The 23,324-nt window shown below is 43.4% G+C and overlaps 1 protein-coding gene across 1 annotated transcript in view; it reads left to right on the forward strand.

Moving 5' to 3' along the window:
* MYO18B (myosin XVIIIB) overlaps positions 1 to 23,324 on the forward strand; it is a 972,020-nt gene that overhangs the window by 126,798 nt on the left and 821,898 nt on the right. The window lies entirely within an intron of this gene.

Genomic DNA, 23,324 nt, shown 5'->3' on the forward strand with positions numbered 1-23,324 from the left:
CTTTAAAAAAGTTGCAAATGGACAGATGAATAAGGCGCAAACAAAAAGAGCTGCAAAACACAAAAAATATGAAAAAAACAGGAGCAAATGCAATAATGAATCCGACACTGTATTTTAGTGTCTGAGATTCCTTTCTGTCATAATGGGGAACATTGTAATCTAAACTATAAGCAGATTAAAAACTCAGCATATAAAAGAATAGGTTATTTTATGGCAAAATCTTTGAGGGTTCATGTAGATGACTGTACAAATTGGATGTGTGCTATCAGATTTTTAATCAGACAGCACACTGACCCATGCTATTTCATAGTGCTGTTCAGATGAATGATATTTTCCTTGGTCTGACTGTATATGAGAAGTGTATTCAATTATGTAATACTTTCTTCCATTCAAGTCTATGGGTGCGTTAAAAAAACAGATCACACGCAAAACACGAGGCAACTGATTTTTATGGATATATTTCTACTATAAACCTAGGAAGCTATATTTGATCAGTTCATTTTTTTAGTGTAGATGTATGACAATGGATTGCACACGGACGTCATATGGAGATCACATGGATTTCATATGGACTTAAAAAACAGACACCCGAATGGCACACAGAGAAAATTGGATGAAAATTTGTAAAAAATTGCAGAGTTTTCTGGATGAAACTGAAAATTTCTCATATGCTGGTCTACAGGGGCCCTAAGACTAGGTTACAGAATGTATATGTAAAAATTCTTTAAGAATAACTTAAACAACTGCTATGCATCTGTTAGATCATCGATTTATACTTCTAGGAAGGTTTTGCATTTATGCAAGAAAGAAAAATAAAGATTGTAAAAATATTGGAAATGTTCCCATTTTCTATTCAAACATAAAGCAGCAGACATCATCCTCTTTATTAATGCCTTAAAATAGGTTCATTTTCAAACTACCTGTTTGTAAGCTCTGTTGAAGTAAAAAATTGCAACCAAAATTCAATTAGCCATCAGCTGACGAAATAAAACGAAAGATGGCCTGAGAAAATCTCATTAACAACACAAATAAATTGCACATAGTTAATGCGATTTTCTTTTCTGAACCGTTTTCAACAAATCCTGTTATCTGCTGTGGCTTCTGCACACTAAGCAATTTCTAAGCAATAAACACTTAAAGTGGTAAAACCCCGATTGCCAATAATGTATGGAACATTTAAAGCAGCGATCCAAATTTTTCAAGAATTATATTGCAGAAGTTTTATTATACAATTATGATAAATCACTAATTTGCATCTTATTCCAAAAGTTGCCCAGGAAAGAAGCGCAGATGTCCTGTCATGTGATGTGACCACAACTTTTTGCACTACAGATCAGAACAGAACAAAAAATTTTCGAGTCAGACCTCTTTCACATGTCCATGTCTCTGGTATGTGTGGTGACAGTTTTCACACGTTCCAGAGACACTTACATACATAGACCCATTCAAGTGACTGGGTCTGTGCACGTCAATGTGTTTCCACTGACTGTGTGTAAAACACGCTCACATGTCTGTTTTTTACCAGCAGCATGTCCCACACACGTGCACTCAGATGACACACAGGGATGTTACCCCAGTTCAAGCTCAGTGACTTCATCACAGATTATGGTGAGAAATTCTCACGGTGATCTGCGGTGAAGTCACTCAGCTGAACTGCGGTGAACTCACTGACTTTTTCCTGTGGTGTTGAGGTCATCGCAGTTAAACCCGGCTGGGAACACTGCCTCTATGACCGGCGATAACCTTGATGACATCACAGCTAGTCACTGAGGCTATGCCCACAGCAGCTCATTCATCAGTGGTTCTCAGCCTGGACTGTCGCTTCTTGGCATGGTCCAGGTTGAAAACTATTTATCCTCCAGACATGGATTACGGCGTGGGACAGAACGATGGACAGGTGATGGATTTTGTTGTTTTTTTCTATTTTAGTTTTATTACAGTTAAGGAGGAATTCAGAGGAATTAGGCGTTAGCTGAGTATAACTGTGTTTGTTATTTTTAAATAAAAATGGAAAACTGTGTTTTGTTTTATTTCTAATAAAATGCTTTATTCTGGCTATGTGTTATAGACACCTCTCCATTACTAAGCCATGGGCTTGATGTCACCTGAAAATGGAAAGAAGACATCAATCCCACAAATATGAACCCCACTTGCCTCCGCTACAGGGCAAGTGGGAAGAGCTGAGCAAAGATAACATAAGATAATCCTTTAATCGTCCCACCATGGGGAAATTCAGAGCATTACAGCAGCAAGGCAGGAACAAGTACAGATATAGATGCATAAAGGCATTACATTGACAGTAGGTAGGTACATATACGAAAAAAAAAAAAAATGTAACCGGACTGACTCAACTTTGGATCTATCAGTTCTCTGTTTGGGTCGTTCTCCGTTTTGGACAGTGCTGGTTATACAGACTAACTGCAGCAGGAAGGAAGGACTTTCGATAGCGCTCCCTCTCACATTTAGGATGAAGTAGCCGGTCACTGACAGTACTGCACATCTTTGTCACGGTCTCATGCATGGGATGGGAATCATTCTGCACCATGTAGCTCACCTTGGCCAGTATCCTCCTGTCGCCTACTTCCTGAACTGGGTCAAGGGGGCATCCCAGGACAGAGCTGGCCCTTCTAATCAGTTAGTCCAGCCTATTCCTGTCCCTGGTTGATATGCCACTACCCCAGCACGCCACACCAAAGAAGATGACTGATGCCACAACAGAGTTGAAGAAGGATGCAAGGAGTGCCCCTCTAACACAGAAGGCTCTTAGCCTTCTGAGCAGATAAAGCCTGCTTTGGCCCTTCCTGTACACTGCATCCAAGTGATGGGCCCAGTCAAGCTTATTATTGAGGATCACACCAAGGTACAGTCATGGCCAAAAGTATTGACACCCCTGCAATTCTGTCAGATAATATTCAGTTTCTTCCTGAAAATGATTGCAAACACAAATACTTTGGTATTATTATCTTCATTTAATTTGTCTTAAATGAAAAAACACAAAAGAGAATGAAGCAAAAAGCAAAACATTGAACATTTCACACAAAACTCCAAAAATGGTCCGGACAAAAGTATTGGCACCCTCAGCCTAATACTTGGTTGCACAACCTTTAGCCAAAATAACTGCGACCAACTGCTTCCGGTAACCATCAATGAGTTTCTTACAATGCTCTGCTGGAATTTTAGACCATTCTTCTTTGGCAAACTACTCCAGGTCCCTGATATTTGAAGGGTGCCTTCTCCAAACTGCCATTTTTAGATCTCTCCACAGGTGTTCTATGGGATTCAGGTCTGGACTCATTGCTGGCCACCTTAGAAGTCTCCAGTGCTTTCTCTCAAACCATTTTCTAGTGCTTTTTGAAGTGTGTTTTGGGTTATTGTCCTGCTGGAAGACCCATGACCTCTGAGGTAGACCCAGCATTCTCACACTGGGCCCTAAATTATGCTGCAAAATTTGTTGGTAGTCTTCTGACTTCATAATGCCATGCACACGGTCAAGCAGTCCAGTGCCAGAGGCAGCAAAGCAACCCCAAAACATCAGGGAACCTCTGCCATGTTTGACTGTAGGGACCGTGTACTTTTCTTTGAATGCCTCTTTTTTCTCCTGTAAACTCTATGTTGATGCTTTTGCCCTAAAAGCTCTACTTTTGTCTCATCTGACCAGAGAACATTCTTCCAAAATGTTTTAGGCTTTTTCAGGTAAGTTTTGGCAAACTCCAGCCTGGCTTTTTTATGTCTCGGGGTAAGAAGTGGAGTCTTCCTGGGTCTCCTACCATACAGTCCCTTTTCATTCAGATGCCGACGGATAGTATGGGTTGACACCGTTGTACCCTTGGACTGCAGGGCAGCTTGAACTTGTTTGGATGTTAGTGGATGTTCTTTATCCAACATCCGCACAATCTTGCATTGAAATCTCTTGTCAATTTTTCTTTTCTGGCCACATCTAGAGAGGTTAGCCACAGTGCCATAGGCTTTAAACTTCTTGATGACACTGCGCACGGTAGACACAGGAACATTCAGGTGTTTGGAGATGGACTTGTAGCCTTGATATTGCTCATGCTTCCTCACAATTTGGTTTCTCAAGTCCTCAGACAGTTCTTTGGTCTTCTTTCTTTTCTCCATGCTCAATGTGGTACACACAAGGACACAGGACAGAGGTTGAGTCAACTTTAATCCATGTCAACTGGCTGCAAGTGTGATTTAGTTATTGCCAACACCTGTTAGGTGCCACAGGTAAGTTATAGGTGCTGTTAATTACACAAATTAGAGAAGCATCACATGATTTTTCGAACAGTGCCTATACTTTTGTCCACCCTCTTTGTTATGTTTGGTATGGAATTATATCCAATTTGGCTTTAGGACAATTCTTTTTGTGTTTTTTCATTTAAGACAAATTAAATGAAGATAATAATACCAAAGAATTTGTGTTTGCAATCATTTTCAGGAAGAAACTGAGTATTATCTGACAGAATTGCAGGGGTGTCAATACTTTTGGCCATGACTGTACTTATAGGTGTTGACTGTTGTGAGTTCATTTTTCCCTTCAACATTGAGGTCTGATGAACTCCCTCCTCTGGTGAAGGAAGGTAGTGAAGCTGATTACCAAACACATGGGCAGCTAGATGATGACTGGGTGGCTGGAATTGAGGACTGGATATAAGGCTGCCGACGCCCTTCTTCCTGGCTGGTGATTTTCCTGCTGGATTCTTTGAGACCAGTCTGATTCCTGCATCTCAAAGCTAAGTTTTCTGCTATTCTTTGTACTCTTCAGTTTTGTTTTTTGTTTTGCCTTGTTTTTTGGGGAGTTCTGCCATCCCCGGCCGGAGGTGAGCTGAACTCCATTTTTGTCTCTGATCTGTTGATATTTTGCTCTGTCTTCAGAATATACCTGAGTGCTGATATAGTCTTTTGAAGCCTAGCGACTTCAGGGCCTGTTTTTCCTATCAGTCGGCTCATTTTGATAGGGTTTTTGCGGATGGCAGACAGCAGCTTTCCTATCCTGTCCTATGTAGTTAGCTTGGGCCCCATCATTTGCTCAACCTATCTTTCTATCTGTGTTAGTGTTTTCATCTTGCTTCACCGTCATTATATCTTGGGGGCTGCCTATTGCTTTGGGGTCTGCTCTGGGGCAGTTTAGTTTTTCCCCTTTCTGTCTTTAGGCTATATAGTTCTCCGGCTGTGATCGAGGGGTCTAGGGCACCGTAGGAACCCCCCATGGCTACTGCTAGTTGTTGTGGATAGGTTCAGGGGTCTGCAATCCGATAGCTGCCAACCTCTCTGGTTTTTCTGGACTTAGCTGGTATTTTGTTTTTTCCTCCTTCGGTGACTCATCATAACAGTCGACTATCTCAATGTCATTTCCCTGAATGTTCACCACTACTGGTGGATTTTTGCCCTTGCGAAAGTCCACCACCAATTCCTTGGTCTTCCCGGAATTAATCCTAAGGTGGTTCCTCTGACACCACTCCACAAAAGATTGGTTAGTATCTCTGTACTCTCTTTCATCTCCTCCTGTGATGAGGCCTACTATTGCAGAGTCATCAGAATACTTCTGCAAGTAGCGGCTAGATGAGTTGCACCTAAAATCTGCAGTGTACAGTGTGAAGAGAAAAGGGGCAAGAACTGTACCTTGAGGTGCCCCTGTATTGCAGATCACTGTGTCTGACACACTGTCCCGAACCTTTACAAACTGAGGTCGGTTCGTGAGGTAGTTAAGGATCCAGGTGGAGAGTTGGAGGTCCACACCAACAAGGCCCAGCTTGTCTCTCAGTAGACCTGGCTGTATGGTGTTAAAAGCACTAGAGAAATCGAAGAACATTATTCTCACAGTGTTCCCAGGTTTCTCCAGGTGACAGAGAGTCCTATCTAGAAGGTGGATAATGGCATCATCCACCAGAATTTTTGCGTCTAATAGATGTGCCTTTTCTGGGCAGCTGCAGGCTGCTATTTTTAGGCTGGGGGTCAATATGCATGGCCCCTTACCAGCCTGAGAATACCATTCCCCCAGCTGTCAGCTTTAGCAAGGCTGGTTGTCAAAAATGGGTCGGACCCCACTACAGTTTTTAAAATTATTTATTTAAGTAATTAAAAAAACAGCATGGGAACCTGTCTATTTGTGAAAACTAGCTTTGCTGAAGCTGACAGTTGAGGGTTGTAGCCCCCAGCTGTGAGTTTTGCCTAGCTGGTTATAGAAGATACAGGGGAACTCATGCAGGTTTTTTAAATGGTTTATTTATTTATAGATCAGGTGGCGGCTGATGAATAATCCCATCAGCCAGCGCCTGCTCTCACTGTTATTAGCAACAGCAGGTGTAGGCTGATGGGAGTAATTGTCCCATCAGCCGCCGCTTGCTGTCATTGTTATCACTTGAATGCAACCATGTTCCCTTGCTCACGCTGATCGCCGGCAGAACAGCGTTTAATGTGCAGCTGCTTCCCTGGCGTCGGTGCATGTGGTACTAATGTGGCACAAGGGTGCCACACATGTGCCGCAAGTAATACACACATGGACACTGACATCTCTGGTACCGTTTTTTTCCAGCATCACAAATAGCAGGTCATATGAAACTGGCCTCACAGATAGACACTGTTACAGGTTTCATAGATGATCATGAAAAAACGTAATTTTCCTGCTTCGACTTCAGCCCTCCAGGGCATTCTATTTTTGGGCTGCAGCACATACAGTGGGTACGGAAAGTATTCAGACCCCTTTAAATTTTTCACCCTTTGTTTCATTGCAGCCATTTGGTAAATTCAAAAAAGTTCATTTTTTTCTCATTAATGTACACTCTGCCCCCCATCTTGACTGAAAAAACCAAGAAATGTAGAATTTTTTGCAAATTTATTAAAAAAGAAAAGATGAAATATCACATGGTCATAAGTATTCAGACCCTTTGCTCAAATACACCTATTTAAGTCACATGCTGTCTATTTCCTTGTGACCCTCCTTGAGATGGTTCTATTCCTTCATTGGAGTCCAGCTGTGTTTAATTAAGCTGTTAGGACTTGATTTGTAAAGGCACACACCTGTCTATATAAGACCTCACAGCTCACAGTGCATGTCATGCTATGGGGGTCGTTTTCAGCTGCAGGGACAGGACGACTGGTTGCAATTGAAGGAAACATGAATGCGGCCAAGTATAGAGATATACTGGATGAAAACCTCTTCCAGAGTGCTTTGGACCTCAGACATGGCCGAAAGTTCACCTTCCAACAAGACAATGACCCTAACCACACAGCTAAAATAACAAAGGCGTGGCTTCAGAACAACTCTGTGACCATTCTTGACTGGCCCAGCCAGAGCCCTGACTTAAACCCAATTGAGCATCTCTGGAGAGACCAGAAGATGGCTGTGCACCAACTTTCATCTTCCAACCTGACGGAACTGAAGAGGATCTGCAAGGAAGAATGGCAGAGGATCCCCAAATCCAGGTGTGAAAAACTTAATGCATCATTCCCTACTGTACTAGCTCAAAAGGGTGCTTCTACTCAATACTGAGCAAAGGGTCTGAATACTTATGACCATGTGATATTTCAGTTTTTCTTTTTTAATAAATTTGCAAGAATTTCTACATTTCTGTCTTTTATTCAGTCAAGATGGGGTGCAGAGTGTACATTAATGAGAAAAAAAATGAACTTTTTTGAATTTATCAAATGGCTGCAATGAAACAAAGAGTGAAAAATTTAAAGAGGTCTTAATACTTTCTGTACCCACTGTAAAACAGTACTGCTGCAAACATTATAAAAGAAGAAAAAATAAAACAGCAAAAAAAAATAAGAATACCTTTTTGTAAAATTATATCAAATACTTGGATAGCTCCTTTACTGATTTTGCCACTACAACTGTTATGTTTACAATAATCATACTTGATTTTATGACAGTTTATTGTTACACCACAATGTGCGGTGTTCTCCTCTACAAACGATGCAAAAATCGGAAGATGACTTCAGTGCCGACACGGGCAGTGCATGACGTCCCTACATTGCGCTGCCCATGATTGGCAACCGACATCTGCTGATTGGCAGGCAGCTTATATTGCAGTGCAGGGAATCAGCTAGTCTCTGCACTACAATACATTTCAGCTGAATGTGCATCCAATATGCACATCCAGGTGAAATTGCCACTAGCATCGGTGGGCCCCACTCCCGCATAGGTGCTGTCGTGGTTGGACCCTCTGCAACCGTGATCGTTACGCCCCTGGTAAGGAACATAGGTAGCAACCCAGAGCATAACTGACTCTTTTGTCCAATGAAACATATTGCAATTCTCTATATAGCAGCCATAATGATAGCTTTAGCTAATAATGGACAGTCACTTATTTCTAAATCAGGTAATGGAGCATTATCACTTAAACCCAGCTCAATTCTTTCCTAACAATCAGTGCAGAAATAAAAACTGCATTTAATCCCCTTTGCTTGCTGATAACAGTATATATGTAAGCAAAGACGAAAATGGAGGAGACAGGAGCAGATGAGTGTTCTATGGCATGGCTTTCATAGAGGCATTTTTGCTTGCACTCATTCAATGATATTCTATGGTTAAAACTATTAGGGTACCGTTACACTAAGCGATGCACCAGCGATCCCGACAACGATATGGATCGCTGGTGCATCACTAAGTGGTTGATAGTGAGCTGCCACACAGGCAGATCTCACCAGCGACGTAGCAGCGGTCGGGGGTTGCTACTTACCTGTCAGACGTGGCGATCCTGATGTCCTCCCGCCCGCGTCCACGCGTCGCTCGTCGGTGCCACAGGAAGCCCAGCAGAAAGCGCCCGACGAGAAATGGTCCAGGACGTTCTCGCGCGATCAGCGATAATCAGCGGGGGAGCCGGTCGGAGGTAAGTATCAGACATAGCGATATCGCTACCGATATCGCTGCTGCATCACAAAACCAGTGACGTTTCAGCTATATTGCTAGGGATCACGCTGTGTGTAACGGGGGCTTTAGAATTTTGCAAGATTGGAAATACAGAGAGATATTATATTTAATGGCAGCATTTGGGTTGGTATTGAAGGGCATACTGTGTATGTCACTGTTATAGAGAACACAAACTTTGGCTTTGTTTATCTCAGTTAGTTGCCACAAAAGCTTGTCTCAGAGAAAGGCCATTCCTGTATTTCATTTGCTTTGTAAACTCTTTAGATGTAGGACCATTGGACTGCATTTGTTATAATACCTTTTTATTTATGCTCTTCAATAAGTCAATGACTATGTACATGATTGCAGTCTGAGCTGTGAGTGAAGTCCCTTTATTTTTTTGGCTGACAAGGAAAAAACCCTATTAAAATATAACTTTTATTAAGTACAAAAATAACAATATAAAATTGCACAGATGTCCCCTATTATAAAGCCTAGTAAAAAAACGGGCTACTGTATTGCTGGAAAGAGATAAGGTATAACAGTCAAACCAAATCTAACCAGCTGAATCTGCCAATCCAATCATGTGGTCAGAAAAACCTGAATCATAGCAGTTAAAAACTGCACAATACTATTATAGCCCAAAAACCTCAAAAAAACAGAAAAAAAGGGGAAATGGACATAAAGAAGATGTATAAAAATTGATAATACGTGCTACCATCTGATAACAATTTCACTCAGCCGATGTGAAGAAAAGAGTGACCTGGCCCTATACAAAATGACTATCTGAACACCTACCTAGGTGCGGAGGTTGGCACCCTAAGAAATACGAGAATGGCGCCCCCGCTCGTGCGATGGCTATCCCTAATCTCCTATATCATCCTATAAGACGACAGATTAAGATAAGACTTGAAAATCTGGTACATTCAGTGGTGTCTTTGTTTGCTTTCATGATTTTTGACAATTTGTTTTCAGATAAGCCGTACCTGTTTTCCTACCGTTTTTTTATCTAGGTACTTGATGTGACAATTTTTATATATACTTCATATACATAACAGTGGTTTTGGGAAAGGGCATAATTTGCTACAAATTTATATGTAACTGGTTTTACTGTGTGTGAGTGTTATGCATCTATTCAGACTGTCTGGACTTTCTACCTTTCCTCACATGCACATATGATTATATAAATCTACTTTACTGCATTCATGAAGATATTCTAAGCAAATAGATACAGGCCATCTGGCCCTCTGTTTCTAATCTGTCGTCTTATAGGATGATATAGGAGATTAGGGATAGTCATCGCATGAGCGGGGGTGCCATTCTCGTATTTCTTAGGGTGCCAACCTCCGCACCTAGGTAGGTGTTCAGATAGTCATTTTGTATAGGGCCAGTTCACTCTTTTCTTCACATCGGCTGAGTGAAATTGTTATCAGATGATAGCACGTATTATCAATTTTTATACATCTTCTTTATGTCCAATTCCCCTTTTTTTCCGTTTTTTGAGATTTTTGGGCTATAATAGTATTGTGCAGTTTTTAACTGCTATGATTCAGGTTTTTCTGACCACATGATTGGATTGGCAGATTCAGCTGGTTAGATTTGGTTTGACTGTTATACCTTATCTCTTTCCAGCAATACAATAGCCCGTTTTTACTAGGCTTTATAATAGGGGACATCTGTGCAATTTTATATTGTTATTTTTGTACTTAATAAAAGTTATATTTTAATAGGGTTTTTTCACTTAGTCGGTTATAGGTAACCCTTGTTCACATTATACTTGTTAGTTGTTGACAAGGAAAAAAAGCATTAATAATAATACATAATAAGTAAAGATAAATGGATTGATGAAAAGCAATTTGAAGTCTGTATCAAATATGTAGGAATTTGCTAATCTCTGAAAATTAGAACAATTTGTGATTTGCTTTGCGCTTATTATCACCTAAAATGGCCACCACCATTTCACACATTGTATTACTGATAAAAGGATCATATGACCATTTGTGTGGCTAGGCGAACTTCATATAATGTGTTATAGTTATCACATCATATGGATTAGCACTGCCAATCAGGGGGACTCTCATCGCCTGTATAAAAGAAAAAGCAGGAAACACAGCAGACATTTTGTGGTGAATCTGGATACGGAAAGGATGTCATATGACCTTGGGTGGGTCTATGAAGACCTACCATAATAAAAACAAAAGCAACAAAAGTGAGCAGGAGCATATGTTGGTATAGTGCAATGCATAGATGTGCATTCACGCTGTAGCCATTGAACAAGCAGAACCAAAGATAAAAGCAAAATGAGAAAATACCCTATAGCAATTAAATAAATAGTAAAAGTACATATAAATAGCATAGGGTACTTAGTTAACATTGTTGATCAAAAAAGTATAAAAACCATCCCATCACGTCAAGGTGAACCAGGATGGAACCTTAAGCCCCCGTTACACACAGCGAGATCACTGCTGAGTCACAAGTTTTGTGACACAACAGCGATATCACCAGCGATATCGCTGTGTGTGACAGGTATCAGCGACCGGTCCCCCCCGGCCGGTATTGCTGATCGTTCTGGAAAGCCCTGGACATTTTTTTGATCGTTGATCTCCCGCTAGCCAGCACGCATCGCTGCATGTGGCCGGCGGGAGACCAGCGATCAGCGAGCTGGAGCTGTTATCCAAGGTAAACCGCGGGTTTCTAAGCGCCGCGCGGCGCTTAGAAACCCGCTGTGTACCTTAGATAACAGCGCGCTGGTGCAGGGAGCTGGTAATCAAGGTAAACAGCGGGTTTCTAAGCGCCGCATGGCACTTAGAAACCCACTGTTTACCTTAGTTACCAGCTCCCTGCACCAGCATGCTGGTATCTAAGGTACACAGCGGGTAACTAAGCGACGCCCTCGCTTGCTACCCGCGTCGTCGCTGGTGAGATCTGCCTGTTTGGCAACTCACCAGCAATCATGTAGCGACACACCAGCGATCCTGACAAGGTCATATCATTGTCGGGATCGCTGGTGCGTCGCTATGTGTGACGGGGGCCTAACTCTTGTAATTCACCTTGCTATGTGTCAGCAGATGTCAAAATAGATAAAGGCAGAGCAGGATCGGGCCCTGACTGTTCAGACACCCGCCCATGTAATGCTAAATAGGCAAAATCAACAGCCCAAAAGGGGAACCACACCCCTGTTTATACAGAGTACAAAAAACTAATACCAAACCAAAGAAATTGAGCCAGAGTAGTTGGTATGATTGCATTATAGAATTAGGACAATTTATGATTGGCTTCGCACTTGTCACCTAAAATGGCTGCCACCATTTCACGCATTGCATCAGTGACAGAAGGATGATATGACCTTGAGTGTGGCTAGACGGACTTCCCATAATGCGTTACAGTTATCACATTACATGGATTAGCACGGCTAATCAGGTGGGACTCTCATAGCCTGTATAAAAGAAAAAGCAAGAAATACAGCAGGCATTTTGTGGTGAATCTGGATAGGGAAAGATATCACAGGTCACAACTTAACCATAGAGTTAGGGAGAGTGATCCATAAAACAGTGAAGAAACTGTACAAATAGAGCATGTGACATCACAGCCGTAAAATAATACAGATTGGATTGATAGGGAGAGAGAAAGATAGGAGAGTCACTGTATCACACATGTCTATTCAGGGCTACTGGAGACTTGTAGTAGTTTTGATTAGCGGCAAATTGATTTACCAATAAGAAAGAAAGAAAATAACCTATTCTGAAAAAAGTGCATGCCAAATATATCTCTACAATACTAAAGTACTTCTTTCACTGGCAAACATCAGATTCATTTAAGACATTTTGATGTGTTTAACCATACCCCATAATTGCTGTACTGCCAAGTAGTAAAAGGCCAGTAAAAAGTAAATGGTTTTCCCTTAGCAAAGTTCAGGTAATGTTGTATTGAGTGGAAGCAGCTCATGCATGCATTATTTACTTTGTAATTTGTCGTACACGGAAATGTTATACATAAACCAAATTTGGCAGCGCCATAAACACAGTGTTCTGGTTTACAATGCTTCATGCTACAGCGAGAGAGAGATGGAGTATATGAACCGGAAAAGTGAATACACTATATTTTATGGAATCCCTTAAACATTGAATGAAGTGACCCTCTGGGCTACTTAACAACATTCACAGCAGAGCAAAATAATAATGTTTATGTTTTCTATATTCATTATGTAATGGATAAGTGTACGTTTAATGATCCTAATTTAATCTTAGAATTTTTCAATTTTTGCTCATCAATTTTTTATGGTATTTAGTAAAATGTTCATAAACAGACAAGCTTGCTCAAGCTTCCAGAATCAAACCACACAGAACGGGCAGGAGAGACTGTAGCCTTTTTTCTACCTGAAGCTAAAAAATGAATAGACTCCCCCTTTTCTAAATTGAATACGGCTAAAATAATCTGACAAGTTGTTCCCTTAAGAGGATATTGTATGATATTACATGGTGTTTTGTAATTTGAAATGTTGAAGCTATTGGTATATCTATGAACCTAAGCAAGAGCTTTGCTCCTCTGCAAGCTTATATACGAGTACAGTACATTACAGCAAAAATTTAGACGCACCCTTATATGCAATCATTTTTCTTGTTCTTTTTGGATTGTGCACATTGTAGATTCAGATGACTAAATCAGCAAACCCACTAAAGGACACCTGAAAAGCAAGTAGTAAGGAAACATGTGAAACAAATTATAATATGTGTTAAAACTTAAATCTCTCAAAGTATCCCCCCTTTTCATTCTAATTACAAATTTAGGCATTTTCTCAAGCAGCTTTATGAGGTAGCCACTTGAAATAGCTTACAATGAATAGGTATGCTCAGTCTAAAGTTTATTTCTAGAATCACCAGTCTTCATAAAGTATTTGCAATCAACAGGTGTGTTTTGCAGAGGCAGTTATTTGGTAACGTACAGTTCCATACAGTGCTGAGTCTTATTCCACAACTGTTATAAGCCAGAATATGGCAAGCACACTCATTTAAGTTAAGACAAATGACAGTCTGTTACTTCAAGACCTGAAAATCAATCAATCTGTAAAACTGCTAGTACCTTGAAGGTATCCTCAAGTGCAGAAAACTCTCAATTACTATGGAAATGGCACTAATCTGGACCACCTCAGGAAAAGAAGACTGCACATGATGTACAGATATCAAGTGACAGATACATTTCAACATCAGTTCTCCAGAGGAGACTGCAAGAAACAGGCCTTTATAAAAAAAGCAACTAATACAGACCACAAATAAGAATAGACATTTTTTGTTTGAGACAACACAATGACTAGACATGAGATCAGTGGAAATTTGTATTGTGTCTGATGAGTGAAAATTTGAGAATTTAGTTACCAAATGCCATGTCTTTGTGAGATGAAGAAGAGGTGAGCAGATGGTTTAAACATGTGTGGTGCGCAATGTGAAGCATGGAGGAGGAGGTGTGATAGTGTACGGGTGATTTGTGTCATTTACGGTACTCGTCATTTACGGTACTCCAAATTTGGTGGACACCTACCCAACATAGCTACCACAGCATTATGAAATGACAAATCATTGCACCTGGCTTGACCTCGGTGGAACCATCATTTGTGTTGCATCAAGACAAGGACAAAACACACCTACAAGCTACATAAGGGCTATATGACCAAGAATGAGAAGGAGAAGAATGGAGCGCTGCATAAGATGACATGGCATTCACAATCTCCTGATCTCAACTCAGTTCAGAAGGTTTGGGCTGAGTTGAACCTCACGCTGAAGGCAAAGCAGCAACAAGTGCTCAGCACTTCTTGGAATTCCTTTGAATTTGTTGGAATGACATTTCAGGTGACTACAAGATGAAGAAGCTTGAAAGAATGCTAAGGGGGTGTAAATCTGTCATTAGGATAAAAGAAGAGTACTTTGAGGAATCCAAGGTTTAACACATACGCGTATTTTGGTTTGTTTTACCCATGTTACTTTACTTTTTGTTTCCAACTTGCGTTTCTTTATGGCTGTGCAAAGAATAAGACAAACCATTGCATGATCAGGTGTGTTTAAACGTTTCATCGGTACTGATGAAGCGAGTGATGAGCGAGTATACTCGTTGCTTGGGATTTTCCGAGCATGCTCAGGTGATCTCCGAGTATTTTGGCGTGCTCGTAGATTTAGTGTTTGTCAACCCAGCTGCATGATTTGTGGATGCTAGACAGTCTGAATACATGTGTGGAATTCCAAACAGGCAACCCCCACATGTATTAAGACTGTTTAGCAGCCACAAATCATGCAGCTATGGCCACAGAAACTAAATCTCTGAGCGTGCCAAAATACTCGAAGATCACCCATGCATGCTCGGGGAAAACCCGAGCAACGAGTCTACTCGCTCATTATTAGGTATATTATTTTATTTCTATAAACAATACTCAAATGAAATAGAACAAAGCATATATTTTGTTTTTGTTTGTACATGTAGTGAACCCAACAAGTTACATAGGCTTCCTCAGTCAAAATTGCCACAAAACACTCCACACCGATCTGCTATGGGCTTTTCTATACAAGTCCTCAGGTTGCATCCATAGAAAAGCTACAGGCCAGTGGCACTAGTTAAAAGAAGAGATATCAGCGAGCTAAGTTAAAATCAAAGTGACAGGGACAATAGCAGAATGTTGAGCCAAAAATGAAGTCAAAAGAAAAACTTAGGTCCAGTTCATGGATCAAGCTGAGACATAAGGCTAAAGGATATTGAAATTTCTGAGGAATCAAGTCCAGAAAGCTTTTCAGGGGGTTAGGCAGTAGAGATAACAAAGAACAAGTACCTGGATCAGAAGACTTAGGCCGTGATTCATCAAGACCAGTGATCTTCACGCTAGTCTTGATGAGAGAGCAGAGTGGAGTGCATGGCTCCTGATTCATTAAGAGGCATATATGTATGACAAGTAGCGTCCGCTCCATTTGTGCTTCACCACAAATCTTACTCCAGTCATTACTTAAGTAAGATTTGGAGCTAGGTGAAAGTGGCATGATAATGCCAAAAGTCTCAAAATTTTAGCTCAGGCCCGAGTTGCACCAAAATTTTGCAACTTTTCAAAGCGTTAAACATCAGAATTCTGGTGTAAAACTTTGCTGAATTGTACCTAAAGTGTCAATCCTACAGTATATATGCACCAAAGCAGTAAACATTGCATTAAGTGGCAAAGGACTGGTGTATCACATAAAGTATCACATAAAATATACAGTCATGATAGAAAGTGTTGGCACCCTTGAAATTGTTCAAAAAATGAAGTATTTCTCCTAGAAAATTATTGCGATTACACAGGTTTTGCTGTACACATTTATTTCCTGTAAAACAACGCAAAAAAGCTGAGAAAAAAATTGGACATAATTTCACATAAAACCCCAAAATGGGCTACACAAATTTGTTGGCACCTTTTCAAAATCGTGGGTGAACCATTTTGCTTCAAGCATGTGATTCAAACTCACCTTGGACAAGTAACAGGTGTGGACAATATGAAAGTCACACCTGAAACCCGATAAAAAGGGGAGAAATTGACTCAGTCTTTGCATTGTGTGTGCCACACTAAGCATGGAGAACAGAAAGAGAAGAGAACTGTCTGAGGACTTGACAACCAAAATTGTTGAAAAAACATCAACAATTTCATGGTTACAAGTCTATCTCCAGATATCTTGATGTTCTTTTGTCCATGGTGCGCAACATGTTCAAGAAGTTTACAACCCACAGCTAATCTCCCTGGACGTGAATGGCAGAGAAAAATTAATAAAAGGTTGCAACACATGATATCAAGATTCAAAGAAATTCAAGCTGTCCTGCAGGATCAAGGTGCATCAGTGTCAGTGCAAAATATCTGTTGACATTTAAATAAAATAAATTGCTATGGCAAGAGACCCAGGAGGACCCCACTGCTTACACAGAGACAAAAAAAGAACTAGACTGCAGTTTGCCTAAATGTATGTGAGTAAGCCAAATTCCCTCTGGAAAAGCATCTTGTGGACAGATGAGACCAAGATAGAGCTTTTTGGTAAAGCACATCATGCATGGTGGCTCAGTGGTTAGCACTGCAGCCTTGCAGCGCTTAGGTCATTGGTTCAAATTCCACCAAGGACAACATCTGCAAGGCGATTGTATGTTCTCCTCGTGTTTGCGTGGGTTTCCTCTGGGTTCTCCGATTTCATCCCACATTCCAAAGACATACTGATAGGGATTCTAGATTGTGAGCCCCAATGGGTACAGTGCCAATAATGTTTGTTAAGTACTGTGGAATTAATGGCACTATATAAGTGAGTAAAATAAATTTAAAACAATTCTACTGCTTACTGAAAATGGAATGAAGCTTACAAAGAAAAGAAAACAGTGCCTACAGTCAAATATGGTGGAGGTTCAAAGATGTTTTGGGGTTGTTTTACTGACTAAGGCAAGACATTATGAAATCTGAAGATTACCAAAGAATATTGGGTCACCATGTAGTGCCGAGTGCCAAAAAACTGGGTTTTCATCCTAGGTCATGGGTCTTCCAGCAGGACAATGACCCCAAACTTACTTCAAGTAGCTTCCAGAAATGGATGAAAACAAAGCACTGGAGAGTTCTGAAGTGGCTAGCAATGAGTCCAGATCGAAATACCATTGAACACCTGTGGATAGATCTTAAAATTGTGTCACGCTCACCTCTGGTTCCATGGCTCCCGCTCGCCCTGCGGCTTCTGCGGCCACTGCTCTGGCCGCAGCAGCTTCCCCTGGCCTTGCTTCTGCTGCTGCTGCTCTGGCAGCCTCTGCCGTGGCTCTCCCTGTCACGGCACCGCTGGTCCCAGCTCCACGCCGCCCAGGGCTCCCTGGCGCTCCCAGTCCTCTCTGCCTGCCCCCACTGCAGGCGCCTGTCAATCATCTGCCTGCTGTCCTGCAGTCGGCCGCTGTTCCCTCTCAGGTAAGCAGGCGCACAACTAGGCACGCCCCCCTAGACTAAGGCGCCCTATCCCTTGGTCCCCATGATACTGCTGCACCCTGACCCAGAAGTCCTGGAACAATGAGGCCATGGTGGGGGCCTTTTGGCAGGGACACTCTGGTCAAGTCAAGGACGAGTTGGTGGGATGAGATACTCCAGCCTCCCTGGAGGGTCTGATCTCCTTGGCCACCCGCATCGACCTACACTTTCAGGAGCGATCCGGAGAGGCAGCTAGAGAGAGAAGACCTCGCATCCTTTCAGCCGCCCGCAGTCCGCCCCGCTCCCGTTCAGTGTCGTCTTCTGTAGCTCCTGCACCGGAACCTATGCAAGTGGATCATCTCAAACCGGTGGAGGAGCGTCAGAGAGAGAGGGTCGAACAGAGGCTCTGCTTCTATTGTGGGAGTGCATCCCACTTCCTCTGCTCTTGTCCTATACGACTGGGAAACGCCTCTGCCTAGGACAGGTAAGAGAGGCCTCCCTAGGTAATTGTGATTCCTCTCTACCCTTGATTCTTTCCATCCTTTTGCATATAGGTTCCAAACGTTCCTCTGAGTGGGCTTACATTGATTCGGGTGCAGCTGGCAACTTTATTCAGTTCGAGGCGGTTAAGAGACTTCGGATCCCTGTCCGATCCCTGGAGACTCCTCGGCAGATTGCTTCGGTCGACCCTTGCGGATGTCCGTTACTCTGGTCACCGAAGAAGTGGATCTTCAGATTGGAGCCTTACACCGGGAGAAGATAGTCTTTTATGTGCTGCCCTCGCTATCTCATACCATCCTCTTGGGTCTACCCTGGTTGAGAACTCACGAGCCTATCTTGGACTGGCGATCCGGGGATATCCTGCGTTGGGGACTGTCGTGTCAAGACAAATGTCTGTCTTCCGTTCAACCGAAGAACTTCACGCCTCCTACTTCTGTCTCTACAGTTTTACCTTCAGCCTATTGGGCTTTCTCTGACGTCTTTAACAAGAAGGAGGCGGCGGTCCTGCCCCTGCATCGGCCCTACGATTGCCCAATCGACCTTGTCCCCGGTTCTACTCCACCCCATGGTTGGATCTATCCACTATCCCCTTCCGAGACTCTGGCTCTGACCGAATATATCCAAGAAAACCTGGCCAGAGACTTTATTCACAAGTCATCTTCGCCTGCAGGAGCAGGTTTCTTTTTTTGTCAAGAAGAAGGATGGATCCCTTCATCCCTGTATTGACTATCGGAGCCTCAATGATATCACCATCAAAAACAAATACCCGCTGCATCTCATTCCGGAGCTATTCGACTGTCTACGGGGAGCCTGGGTCTTCACAAAACTGGACCTCCGAGGGGCCTATAATCTGATCCGCATTCGTTATGGAGACAAATGGAAGACCGCTTTCAATACCTGAGATGGCCACTATGAATATTTGGTCATGCCCTTTGGCCTGTGCAATGCTCCTGCAGTGTTCCAGGAGTTCGTCAACGACGTGTTTCGAGACCTTCTCTATTCCTGTGTGGTGGTGTATTTGGACGACATCCTTGTGCTTTCCTCAGACCTGGCTACCCACAGAAAAGACGTCCGCCAAGTCTTACTACGTTTAAGAGAGCATCGTCTCTATGCCAAACTCGAGAAGTGCGCCTTCGAGCAGTCCTCCCTGCCGTTCTTGGGTTATATCATTTCTGACTCTGGCCTATGTATCGACCCTGGAAAAGTGTCCACCGTGCTCAAATGGCCGCGTCCCCAGGGAATCAAGGCGATCCAGCAATTCCTTGGTTTTGCCAATTACTACCGGCAGTTTATTCCACACTTTTCTACCTTGACCGCTCCTATCTCCACCTTAACCCGTAAGGGAGCCAACCCTCACCTCTAGTCCCCGGAAGCCGAAAATGCCTTTCAAACCTTGAGACAAGCTTTCGCAACAGCGCCCGTACTCCATCGTCCTGAAGTTAACAAACCCTTTATCCTCGAGGTAGATGCATCAGCCATTGGAGCCGCTGCGGTCCTTTCCCAGAGATCTTCCTCCGGTCGACTGCTCTCCTGCAGTTTCTTCTCTAAGATGTTCTCCACCGCAGAGAGAAACTACGCCATTGGTGACAGAGAGCTGCTTGCCATCAAATTGGCCTTGGAGGAGTGGCAGTATCTTCTGGAGGGGGCTGTGCATCCATTTAAAATCTACACCGACTACAAGAACCTGGCATACATCCAGTCAGCACAGAGACTTAATCCCAAGCAAGCCAGGTGGTCGCTATTCTTTGCCTGGTTCAATTTTGAGCTTCATTTCCGTCCCGGTGACAAGAATTTCAAAGCAGATGCTTTATCTAGGTCCTTTCTGGTCTCCGATAATGAGGAAGAGCCATCACACATTGTAGACCCCAGTAAAGTTATCAAGGTCGCACCCATTAGCTTGACTTCAATGCCGCCGGGTAAGACCTTTGTGCAAGAAAGCGAGAGGAGGTGAGTGTTACGCTGGGGTCATGCCTCCAAGCTAGCCGGCCATGTGGGCCTCAAGAAAACGCTCCTTCTCATCTCTCATTTCTATTGGTGGCCATCTCTTCTTCAAGATGTCCGAAGTTTTATCGCCTCCTACCCGCTGTGTGCCAGAAACAAAGTCCCTCGACACCTACCCTCTGGACTCTTACACCCGCTTCTGGTCCCTTCGGCTCCCTGGCAGCATGTCGCAATGGACTTTATTACTGATCTGCCTCGGTCTTCTGGGCACACCGTCATCTTGGTCGTGGTGGATCGATTTTCCAAGATGGCCCATTTTATTGCTCTGCCAGGTTTACCCTCTGCGCCCGAGTTGGCGAGGATCTTCGTCACCCATGTTTTCCAGATTCACGGCTTCCCCAAGCATATCGTTTCTGACAGAGGGGTTCAGTTCACCTCGTGGTTTTGGAGGGCCTTGTGCAGTATGATGGAAGTAACGTACGACTTCTCCTCTTCCTACCATCCCCAGACCAACGGCCAGGCAGAAAGTACAAATCAGATCCTTGTGACTTATCTCCGGCATTTTTCCAACGCCCACCAGAACGACTGGTCCAGCTTGCTCCCGTGGGCCGAATTCACCTAAAACAACCATACCAGTGAATCCTCCTGCAAATCACCCTTCTTTATTGTCTATGGGCAACATCCTGGTGTTCCTCTGCCGGTACCTCCTGTCTCGGGTGTGCCGGTGGCCGATCTTCTGACTGAGGAGTTCTCCAGGGTCTGGCAGGAGACCAAAACCGCACTTGATTGAGATCAAGATAGGATCAAGAGACATGCCGATAAATGCCTGGATTCTCCACTGTACCAACCCGGAGATAAAGTATGGCTGTCTTCAAAATTTGTCCATCTGAAGCAACCCTCGTATAAACTGGGTCCTCGGTATATAGGTCCGTTTGAGGTCTTAGCTTGTATCAATGATGTGGCCTACAAGTTGAAACTTCACACCTCGCTAATGATTCCTAATTCCTTCCATGCTTCCCTTTTAAAGCCTGTTATACTTAACCGCTTTCATCCTTCCACCGGCTGCTCTTCCCCGCCTGTGTCCGCACAGGATGTCTTTGAAGTTAAAGACATTCTCGCTATGAAAAGATCTAGAGGTAAGACTCTCTTCTTAATCGATTGGAAGGGTTTCGGTCCTGAGGAGAGATCTTGGGAGCCCCGGGAAAACACCCAGGCTCCTCGTATTTTCGCCAGATTCCTTTCTGGTCTTAAGAAGAGGGGGCGTAAGGAGGGGGGTACTGTCACGCTCACCTCTGGTTCCACGGCTCCCGCTGGCCCTGCGGCTTCTGCGGCCGCTGCTCTGACCGCCGCTGCCGCAGCTTCCCCTGGCCTTGCTCCTGCCGCCGCTGCTCCTGCCGCCTCTGCCGGATGCTCTCCCTGTCAGAGCACCGCGGGTCCCGGCCGCCTCCCGTGTTTCCACACTGCCCAGGGCTCCCCGGCGCTCTCGGTCCTCTCGGCCTGCCCCCATTGCAGGCACCTGTCAATCATCTGCTTCTCTTCCTGTCCTGCGGTCGGCCGCTGTTCCCTCTCAGGTACGCAGGCACACATCTAGGCACGCCCCCCTAGACTAAGGCGCTCTATCCCTTGGTCCCCATGATACCGCTGCACCCTGACCTGGAAGTCCTGCAGCGTGCCCTATATAAGGCAGCCTCACCCTATGCTCTCTGCCTGGCTATCAATTGTGGCTCACGTTTGATATCGGGTCCTCGTTCTCCTGCGTTCCTCCTGTCTCTGCGCTTTGTACCTTTCCTGGTCCTCCGCTAGTTCCCTACTTGTGACCTCCCTGTGTTCCCTTCCAGGTCCAGTCTGTTCCTGCTTTCGTCTGCCTGTTCCAGTGTCTTTCCCAGAACCCCAGAACTCCTGCTGTCTCCCTTGCCGTCCACCTCCGTCCCCGCGGCTACAGCAGTCTCCCCTGTGGTCGTCGCCTCTCCCATCTGCTCGCCTGTACCTTCCCTGCCTGTGTCTCCTTCGGGCTGTTCCCAGGTATCAGCTTCCGCAGCGATAGTCTCCCCTGATTCTACCCCTAACGCGCCCTGTATAGGGGGTGGTACACCTGGCCAGCTCGCCTGAGAGAGGTTCGTCGTCGCGGTCCTGAGGGTTCAACTCCCAGAGCTCTCCAGTCTCACAAATTGCTTTTAGGAGAAGGCACCCTTCACATACGAGATACCTGGAGCAGCTTACAAGAAATAATGGTCCAAAATGCCACTTGAGAGGTTTAAGAAGCTTGCTGATGGTTATAGGAAGCAATCGACTGCAGTTATTTATTCCAAAGTTTATGCAACCAAATATTAAGTTGAGGGTGCCAACAATTTTGTCCAGCCCATTTTTGTGGTTTTGTGTGAAATAATGTCCAGTTTTTCCCTGTTTTGTTTGTCTTGTTCCAATACACATAAAGGAAATAAACATGTGTATAACAAAACATGTGCAATTGCAATAATTTTCTTGGAGAAATACATCATTTTATGGAACAATTTCAAGGATGCCAATATTTTCAGCCATGACTGTAGCTCCAAGAATAAAGGATCTCTCCAATAGAAAAGTAATTAATAAGGCAGAAAAAATACAGTAAAGTCACAAATGTAAACTCCAAGGAAAATGTCAGAAAAGAAAATCTTAATAGATAATTTATTGCCCAAAAGAGGGAGCAGCAAACCAGTGTAAATGATAAAATAGGAAAGTATGAAAGTGACTCACCCACCAAACACACCTAAGCAAGATTGGAAACAGGTAAGTTCATCACAGTATGGTTTGGTCTGAGAGAATCGGGTCTATTATGCAAATCACATTCTGATCAAACTCTGATCTGAGTTTGATCAGAGTGTGATCACAGTGTGATCTGATTCTCTTGGGTGAGAAGATAGAGAAAAAATGTCTCCATATTCTCCATTGTGTCAGTCAACGTAAATATCGGATCAAACTTGGGCATGCAGTGGTTTTTTCATCAGTCAAAAAAAAAAAATCTGACGTGTACAGCCCCACAGAATAAGTTCAATCCAATGATTTGATGGATAGCACCTTGACTGAAATTACGGCCATACGCATGAGTCCTATACCATGATT

Source organism: Dendrobates tinctorius, unplaced genomic scaffold, assembly GCF_039654945.1.
Source record: "Dendrobates tinctorius isolate UK_male_01 unplaced genomic scaffold, ASM3965494v1 ptg000073l, whole genome shotgun sequence".
NCBI classification, from domain to species: Eukaryota; Metazoa; Chordata; class Amphibia; order Anura; family Dendrobatidae; genus Dendrobates; species Dendrobates tinctorius.